Source organism: Chiloscyllium plagiosum, unplaced genomic scaffold, assembly GCF_037043375.1.
Source record: "Chiloscyllium plagiosum isolate Xiang-an unplaced genomic scaffold, Cpla_swu_hap1 HiC_scaffold_45, whole genome shotgun sequence".
NCBI classification, from domain to species: Eukaryota; Metazoa; Chordata; class Chondrichthyes; order Orectolobiformes; family Hemiscylliidae; genus Chiloscyllium; species Chiloscyllium plagiosum.
The window spans coordinates 63002459-63012306 of NW_028270183.1; the positions used below are offsets into that span (position 1 = coordinate 63002459).

Sequence of the window (9848 nt, forward strand, 5' to 3'; positions counted from 1 at the left end):
CAGGCTGATCCTGTCGCATAAAGTGGAAGGGGACAGGGTGATAGTGACGCAGTAAGTGTGATGGGGTCAGGCAGAGACTGAGGCAGTGAGCGTGAGACAGTCAGGGTGATAGTGAGGGAGTAAGTGTGTGCGTTCAGGCTGGAAGTGACACAGTAAGTTGAGAGCGTCAGGCTGATAGTGGCCAATAAAAGTGAGGTGTTAAGGGGAATAGTGACGCAGTAAGTGTGAGATGTCAGGCTGTTAGGGATGCGGTAAGTGTGAGGGGTCAGTCTGATAGTGAAGCAGTAGGTGTGAGGGGGTCAGGCTGATAGCGATGCAGCAAGTGTGGTGGGGTCAGACTGATAGTGTCACAGTATGTGTGAGGGGTTAGGCTGATAGTGATGCAGTAAGTGTCCGTGAGTCAGAGTGATCCTAATGCAGGAAGTGAGAGGGGACAGGGTGATAGTGACGCAGTGAGTGTGAGGGGTTTAGCGTGATGGTGACTGAGTAAGTGTGAGTGTTTAGGCTGATATTGATGCAGTAAGGTGAGGGCGTCAGGCTAATACTGGCTAGTAAGTGTTAAGTGACAGGGTGATAGTGATGCAGGAAATGTGAGGAGTCAGACTGATAGACACGGTGAAATTATGAGGGGTCAGGCTGATAGTGGTGCGGGAAGTGTGCGAGTGTCAGGCTGATAGTGACGCAGTAAGTGTGTTGGGAGCAGAGTGATAGGAACGCAATAAGTGTGAGCGGCTCTGGATGATAGTGACAGGTCAGTATGAGGGGGAGGATGGTAGTGATACAGTGAGTCTGAGGTGTCAGGATGACAGGAAAGCAGACTGTGTGAATGTGTCATTGTGATGGTGACATGGCAAGTGTGATGGGGTCAGGGTGATAGTGACGCAGATGAATTCAGGGGGTTAGGTTGTAGTGATGCAGTAATTGTGAGGGGTCAGGGTGATAGTGACGCAGTGAGTGTGAGATGTCAGTGCGGTAGTGACACAGAACATTTGAGGGGCTCGGCTGACAGTGACGCAGTATGGGCAAGAGGTCAGGGTGACAGTGATGTAGATGCACTCACAGGGCCAGGTTGTAGTAAAGCTGTAAGTGTGAGTGTCTCAGGCTGATAGTGATGAAGTAAATGCGAGGGGCTAAGGCGGATAGGGATGTAGTAAGTGTCCAGGGGTAGTGTTAGAAATGACGCAGTAAATGTGAGTGTTGAAGCTGATAGTGACGCATTACGTTTGAGGGGATCAGGCCGATCTGGACGCAGTCAGTGTGACGTTGTCAGGACGATAGTTATGCTGTAAGTGTATGGGGGCACAATGATCTTGACGCAGTAAGTGTGGGGAGTCAGGGTGATAGTGACGCAGTAAGCATCAGTGGGTAAGTCTGATAGTGATGCAGTATATGTGAGGGAGTCAGCCTGGTCGTGGCGCAGTATGTGTGAGATGGTCAGGCTGATATTGATGCAGTTAGTTGTTGGGGTCAAAGTGATAGTGACACAATAGGTATAAGCGGTTCAGGATGATAGTGACACAGTGGGTGTGAGATACCAGTGTGATAGTGACGCAGTAAGTGTAAGCGATCAGGATGAAAGTGACACTAAGTGTCAGGCCCTCACTGTGATAGTGCCACAGCAAGTCTGGGATGTCAGGGTGTAAATGACGTATTAGTGAGAGAGGGGCATTGCGATAGTGAAGCAGTAAGTGTGAGGTGTTCAGGCTGATAGTGAAACAGTCAATGTGACAGGGCAGTGTTTTAATGACAAGATAAGTGTGAGGCGTTAGTCTGATACTGACACAATAAATGTGATGGAGTCAGGCTGATAATGACACAGTAAGTGTAAGGAGTCACGGCGATAGTAACATAGGAAGTGTAAGGGCGTGACTGATAGTGACAAAGTAAGTGTTTGGCAGTCAGGCTGATAGTGACGCAGTCAAAATGAGGGTCTCGAAATGAAAGTGGCGCAGTAAATGTGAGGGCGCCAGATGGATAGTGATGCAGTAAGTTTGAGGGGTTCACGCTGATATTAAGGAGGGAAGTGTGAGGGGTCAGGTCTATAGTGATGCAGTAAGTGTCGGCAGGTCAGGCTGATAGTGATGCATTCAAAGACCAAATATACAAGGATCACTGTAGTGCTGAATAGCGAGACTTCTCAAGGCTAAGACAAAAATCAATAGTTCTCATCCTGGTCATAAATCACAATGCTTCATTTTAAAATTGTCCTCTCCTGCTTCTAGATTCACCAATGAGGGAACAAAATTTAATTGCACCACCCTGTTTATCTCTTCAAATATTTTGCAACTCTCAATGAGATTACCTCTCTTGTTTTGAAACTGTTTTTAAAAAGGCGGGATTTGCCCAATTTCAATTCAGAGGACTAACGTTCATCCATGATATCAAGGCTAATCACCATTCGTGATATTCCTCATATGGCATTAGTATCTTTCCTAAATTGAGGGTTATAATTCCTCATACTGTAGTCCAAGTGCAGTCGAACTGAGCCACCATACATTGGAAATAATGCTTCGTTTTCGTGCGCTGAAATCCTATTGCAGCTTTCACAACAGACTTCTACAACTGCCACTAGACTTCAATGACTTATTAAAAACTTCTCCAAGATGCATTTCTAAAAATCTGTACATTCGACTTTCGACTTCAAACCTTTGACAAATAATCTCTGCACATTTCCCTCCTGACAAGTATGATAAAGTCAAATCGTTGCTATTTATTAAATCATGAGGGGCATGGATAGGTTAACTCGTCAAGGTGTTTTCCGGCTGGTGAGGAAGTCAAAATTTAGAAAACATCGGTTTAAAATTAGTGGGTAAGAATTTAAAAGGGACGTCAGGGGCAACGTTTTCAGACGTGTCCAGAATGAGCTGCCAGAGAAATTGGTGGAGACTGGTACAACTGTAACATTGAATGGCATCTGGATGGATATATGAGTAACAAGGTTTAGAGGGATGTGGGCCAAATGTTGGCAAATGGGACCTATTAATTTAGGATAACTGTCCACCATGGTCATGTTGGAAAGAAGGGCCACTTTCCGTGTTGTATTGTTCAACGACTTGATGACTCTAGAACAACCGCAAAACTTTGCAAATAATTCCGTCAAGACGATTTCAAGTTCCAAATCTTCGGTTAATGTGCTCACAAGTTCATTACCTGATGTCAGAACTTACGGATTAGTTGCTGGATCTATTCCTGTAAATTGGTTCTGCATTATTTCTAATTCCGATTTTTTTTACGAATGTAGCTGGTGTTTATGGACTTAGCATCAATTTTTCTAATACCATATTTCGATGAATATTAAAACACAACAGCATATCTAATTTGGCACCAGATGATGAGAAATTGAGTCAAAATCGATCGGACGCAGTGAGACAATGATCCTCTCTTCGTGTGGTGTACATCCGTGACTCTATAATTCGACGAAGAATCATTCCCACAACTTCAGCTGTGTCAGAATCTAGTTTGCGGTGAAAGCATGTCAATCTGCTAAGGTAACGAACGTCTGGGTCTTTGCAAAGGATTTTGCGAAATCTTTGGGTCTTGACAATTTGTTCTTCCAACAAATGAATTCAGTTGTTTTACTATTGAAATTGGCTACCTTGCCACAGCTGTGATGGCCGAGAGGTTAAGGCGTTGGATTTGAAATCCAATGGGGTCTCCCTGCGCAGGTTCGAATCCTGTTCACAGCGTCGAATCTTTTAAAAGTCATTAATTCCTTTGCAGGATTTGGATTTCGTGGAGCTTGAGCTTTGTATTCAATCGAAAGTAAATTTTCAACTGTGAAGAATCCGAAGTAATTTCAAGACTGACCCAGTCATCTAATTGATTAAATTATATGTCGAGACACAAAAAGCCACCAACATCCAACACGAATCAGTTTCAACACATTTGTCGAACTATCGTGAAATTTGGATGTTCGGGGGGTGGAATTCAGCAAAACAAGAAGCAATGCAATACATTTTCCTGCCGGTGATGATTTTTTTTAAGGATCAGTTGAAAGTCAAGCTGAGAAAGTTCAACCTAATTTACAGCTGACTCTCAAGGACAATAATCTATTATATCAGCAGTCAATGAATTAGAAAAAAGCAACTCCATGTGTGGAAAGGAACTCGACTGATCCAGTTTCCTGGCTTGCGATGTGAAAAGGCAAGGCAATATCAGCGGAGTAGAATTTTCTGGAAATATTAGAAATGGAATGTTAACGGTCTTCTGCTGTCCACATTCGGAAAAAAAACTGTGCATTAAGAACTGAAATTGAAAATTAACGATGAAATTCAGGCTTGACCCTCTGCTTGTGGTGTAGCTTTGTTCAGAACAATAGGTTGTTGTTGAGGCTAAAATTGACCAAAATAATCGATGGGGAACTTATCCACGGCCTTCGTTGGAGCAGTTGGTGTGGAGAGCTCAGCTTGAAGAACCAAATGCCAATTATTCATCCTGGCTGTCTGAATTGCTTAGATAAACATACTCCCAGTTTAATGAGAAAACCTTTGCTATCAGAGTTAGATGTTTTCATGTCAGCAGGTTCCGATATGAGAAGACACTCCATGGAGTAGATGTGACTTAAATTTTGACTCTAACATCAGAGATGTTGACACATTTCTGCACCAAAACAGCACTTCCATTGGTATCAAATCAAACTGAGCAAAGGACTAGTCACTTAGACATTTCCTGTCTGCAGACTCTGCCAATAGACCGTTCAGGCCCGATGTAGGAATAGGGCGTGGTGACATCTGTTCGCAAGTGGATCACTTCCTTCTTGCTCACGATCCATAAACCGTAATTCATTTTGAACTTCTTAGCCATCAGCATGGTCAGTGGTACATAATGCACAGGTTTGCTTCTCGAAAGAAAGAGCGAAATCGTATTCAATGCAGACGCAAATTCAAGTTGTCCCTGGTCGACCAGAAGACAGATGTCGTGAAACAAAGTGATTACAGAAAACAATCAATGTTTTCGGGGAGTCAAAAAGATGTCCTGGAAGAACGGAAACATAAATTTGGAACTAAAGTCACATACCACTTCCACAGACTAAATGTTCTTGAACCGTTATCTTAATTTGACCTTCATGTCCACCATTGCTGCAAAAATTATATTAACAACTCTGCACTTTGTGTTCTTTGATATTCCTTCCTTCATGTTTCTCTTGATTTTGAAACTAAAACCGAGCAATAGTAATGCACCCTATTTCACTTGCAAAGATCAGAAGAAGATCAATTTATAAGAGAACAAAAATAAAGCTACGTCTGTCTTGCGAGAGAAAACACAGTTACCATTTCGACTCCAAAAAGTCTTCTTCAGAAGTCTGCACAATGAACTCGAAATAGTAGACCGAAAATTAAAAAAAGAAGCCAAAATGCCGCGAATACACCACCCGCAAGTGCCTCAAGTCCTACTCGAATATGGCGGATTACTACTATCAACATCAGTGGAGAAGGGAACAAAGCTCATCCTGCAGTTGTCAACCTGTTATGACGTAGTTTGTAAAGTCAGAAATATGATTAGGTAAAAAGCGGGATGAAAGCTAGATATAGGAAGTCTGAAAAAAGCAAGTGCGTGCTTTGCTTTGAAGAAGGTTGGCAGTGATGAAAATGAAAATTAACTACAGTGAGGTGGGCTTAATTAATACTCAGCATCGTTGCAACACACAGGGACGCAATTTTTTTTGCTAAGTTTCTGTTCTGCCATTTTATAATCACGACTGCTGTCGGGTTTGGTTTCCATTACAGGCTTAGATGACTGCCTGATGGAAGTTTGCACATTCGCCCAATTTCTGTGTGGTCGCTCTGGTTTGCTGCCACATTCTAAACATTTGCATGTTATTTGGAATCGCCATTGAACGCACACGGTTACAGAGACAATGATGTGGAGAGTGTCTGGATAGGACGTACTTCAGAGGATTTTTCTGAACTTAAATAGACAGAGTGGGGTTAGTCTGCTGTTTCCTGGGTGTGCTTCATGGACAGAGAGGGGTCAGGGTATTCTTCCCTGAGGGAGATACATTGACAGAGTTTGGTTAGTTGCTCCTACCTGTGTCAGTCACGCAGATACAGTAGGGTCAATCTGCCCTTCCCTGGGCGAATTTCTTTCACAGAGTTTTGACAGTCTGCTCTTCCCTGCCTGAGTGAAACAGAAAGAGCGGGTTCAGTATTCTCTTCCCTAGATAATTTATGTTGACAGTCTGGCTTCCGTCTGCTCTTCCCTGGCGAGTTACATTGGTAGAGTGGGGTTAGTGCTTATTCATTGGGTGAGTGCCATAGACAGAATGGGATCAGTCTGCTCTTCCCTGAGTGAATTACATTTATAGAGTGGGGTCAGACTGCTCTTCAGTGAATGACTTCTTTTGACCGTGTGGGATCAGTCTGCTGAGTTACGCTGAGAGTGTGGGGTTATTCTGCCTTTCCCTGGGTGAGTAACACTGACTGAGTGGCGTCAGTTTGCTCTTCCCTCAGTGAGTTACATTGACAGAGTGACGTCAGTCTACTCTTTCCTGTGCGAGTTACATTGGCAGAGTGGCGTCAGTCTGCTTTTCACGGAGTGAGTTATTTGGACAGTGTGGGATCAGTCTGCTCTTCCCTGGGTGAGTTGTATTGACAGATTGGCGTCAGTCTGCTCTTTCCTGGGTGAGTTGCAATGACAGAATGCGGTCAGTCTGCAATTTCCAAGATGTGTTAAAGTGATGGCGTGAGGTCAGAGTGCTCTTCCCTGATTGAGTCACATTGACAGATTGGGCTTCATCTGCTCTTCCCTGGGAGAGTCATATTAACAGAATGGGGTCAGTCTGCTCCTTTCTGAGTGAGTAATATCACAGAGTGCACTCAGTCCGTTCTTCCCTGGGTGAGCTACGTTAAGAGATTGGTGTCAGTCTGCTCCACCACGGGCGTGTTACTTTCTCAGAGTCGTGACAGTCTGCTCTTCTCTGTCTGAGTTTAACAGCAAGTATGGTTTCATTACTGTCTTCGCTGGATGATTCACATAGACAGAATGGAATAAGGCTCGTCTCACTGCTTGTGTTTCATTGACAGAATCAGATCAGCCTGCTCTTTCCTGGATGAGTGACAGAGAGAAATTGGGTACAGCCTGCTCTTCTCTGAGTGAGTTACGTTGACAGAGTGGCATCAGTCTGCTCTTTCTTGGGGAAATTATACTGACTGAGTGGTGTCAGTCTGCCATTTGCTGGGTGAGTTACATATTAAGTGTTGGGTCAGTCTGCTCTTCCCTGGATGACTAACATTGACAGAGTGGCGTCAGTCTACTCTTCCCTGGGTGAGTTACATTAACAGAGTGCGGTCAGGCCATAATTTCCTCGTTGAGTTACATTCTTGTCAGTACCTCCATACTAAGGATTTGAGGAATTAACAAAAGTAACTCGTCCCCTACATCTTTGGGATATTTCGCGATGGGAGGTGAATCTTATGTCATTGAAAGATAACTGTGTCCCAGAAATGCATTTCTAATAATTGCATGTACTAATTCGACACTGCAAGCGGTCGAGAATAATTTGAGGAGAGGTGCAGGGTAGAATAATTAAAGTCAAATGCACTGATGCCGAGGAGACATGACACAAGATGTGAGTGTGGAGCTGATGGTGCAAGGCTCAGTGTCAGTGCTATTGGTTCAGCATTTATTTCTCACTGTTCGCAATGGCTCACACACCACTGCTGTCAATTCACAACAATGAGCCTGTTCATCTTGGTTTGAAAACCCCTGCGTGTGTATTAACGTGGTTAATGGGACGCGAGAGGAGATGAGCACATCCTCTTTATTCTGTCAGTTTCAACAGGTGAAAATATCTGTTGGGTGCCAATGCAAGAGGATACTGTCTTTTTCTGTGCCTTTTCAGTGGGGCATGCTCAGCATTGAAATGTCTGTTTTTGCACAAGCAGAGTTTGATTGCCATTCATATTGAGCAACGCTAATACAGAAAACGCGTTTTTGAATTCTTGTGATCAAGTGGTTCAGACATTGCACATATGGACGACAAATCTGGCTTTTAACTTGGCGCCGTGGATGAGCTGGTGAAAGTAGCTCCCATCTCACTGGTGCCTGCTCATTGTATTGAAATCTCGTTATTTCTCGCAAGTATTGTGTTGCTGATCGAGGAACTCAGTGTCCTGTTTGAATTGCTGTATATCCTGATTTCTCGTTCCGGCTTCATTTTCCAGGTTTAAATCCAGTAGTGTATGTTGCTCTTTTTAACTACTATTTTAACCTGGAGATTCTTCCCGCAGTTCCACAAGCACTTCTGCTTCTCATCCTCTTATTCTCATTCCTTCATTCCCAGTTTTGTGGAAATTAAGTGGTGAGGCAGGAGACACAGCAGCATTCCCGGGGAATGTTGTGGTGATGGCACTGACACCACGACATGATCACCCTCATTCTCTGCTGTCACCATTCATTTGTTGTACACCAACAGTAAATGCATCCTTGTTCTTCTTCAGCTATCATGTAATTACTTTCTTTTTCTGTTGGATAAGGAATTCAACTTTAACTTCGAAAGGGTCTTTAGATTTTGAGGAAGAGATGTCTCCTTGCCTCAGGTCGAAGTGACAGACCCATTATCCAGAGAATGTGAGACTACTTCGACCGACTCCAGCCAGGCGTCAGAAAGCCTCTCAGCAGTTCGAATCTCAAGCTGTCTCTGAATGTCAGGCATTTTCAAGAGCAGAAATGGGAAATGAGGGATATGGACATCCAGAGAGTCGGAGAATGTGAAAAAGGCCCAGGAGGGTACAGAGACAAATATAGAAAAAACAAAGACACATATTGAGGCAGACACTAAAAGAAACAATTCTCCATTCGGCGTGACTGCTAAATAACAGAAAGCAAAAGGAAATGTAACCATTACAACATAGCCTTCTACCAGCTCAGGAAAATGAAAGTAGCATGACAGCTGATTAAATCCTTTTAAGATTGTAAATTCGACGTTTGTAAGCTCAAGAGTGATTTTCATAAATATCCTGATTCGACAGATAAAATTATCATTTCCCAAACAGTATAATCGAGAAATCTATAACTAACCTGTTTCCTGTCCGTCTAAAAATAAATCTGTTTCTCTCCACAGATGTTGCCAGGTGTAGCGGGTTTCTCTATCAATTCTCGTTTTTAGTTCAGATTTCCAAAACCTGCATCTTTTTGATTTTTGATAACCTGGCACAAAACCAAGCATTACCAGGTTCGGACCAGTGGTCAGAAATACTGCTACCACGATATACTTGCACAATAAAACATTCATTCCCTGTCCGAAAATAGAACTAATGCCATGGCAGTTCGAGTTCCAAATCCTAACTACGAGATTACACGGAATGAAGACAGACGCTCTTGCACTTATTCTCAATGAAATGGCTTTTCCCTTTCATTTCTGATCAGTTTCACTGCAGATTGTTTTCTACTCGTCTTCAAGTTTTGCAGAATGGAAAAGCCCATTTGGCCCATGGTGCAGTCTGGTTTAAAGACATTCATCTATTCGATTCCCAGTTTTCAGCTTTGGTCCATAACCTTATGTGTTATGATGTTTCCAGTACAAATGGCAGTGAGGTTCTCGCTTTGATCTTAGATGACACCACAATGGGATTGAAGTTTGATATAGTCACACTGTGTTATGACCCACGTCGTGTCTCCCACAGAAAGAGACACATTCCCCAGAGAGTGGCAGAGTTCTCAGGATTTGATCAGCTCCTTGTGCTTCACTTCAGCTGTCCGCTCCAACATGCAAGTTCAACTGCTAAAAGGCAGCTTTTGGTTAAACCAAAGCCAGTTCTGCAGACAATGAGAGACGTTGCTCTGAGCTAGATTTGAAGTGGACGAAAGAAACTGTAAATTCGAAAACCCATTTCCTTCCGTTCCTGACA

The 9848-nt window shown here is 43.3% G+C and overlaps 1 non-coding gene across 1 annotated transcript; it reads left to right on the forward strand.

Annotated features, from left to right (window-relative positions):
* Positions 1-3604: 3604 nt before the first annotated feature.
* On the forward strand, positions 3605-3686 carry trnas-uga (transfer RNA serine (anticodon UGA)). Its single transcript has one exon. It is a non-coding gene; the product is annotated as a tRNA-Ser (tRNA).
* The last annotated feature ends 6162 nt before the right edge of the window (positions 3687-9848 follow it).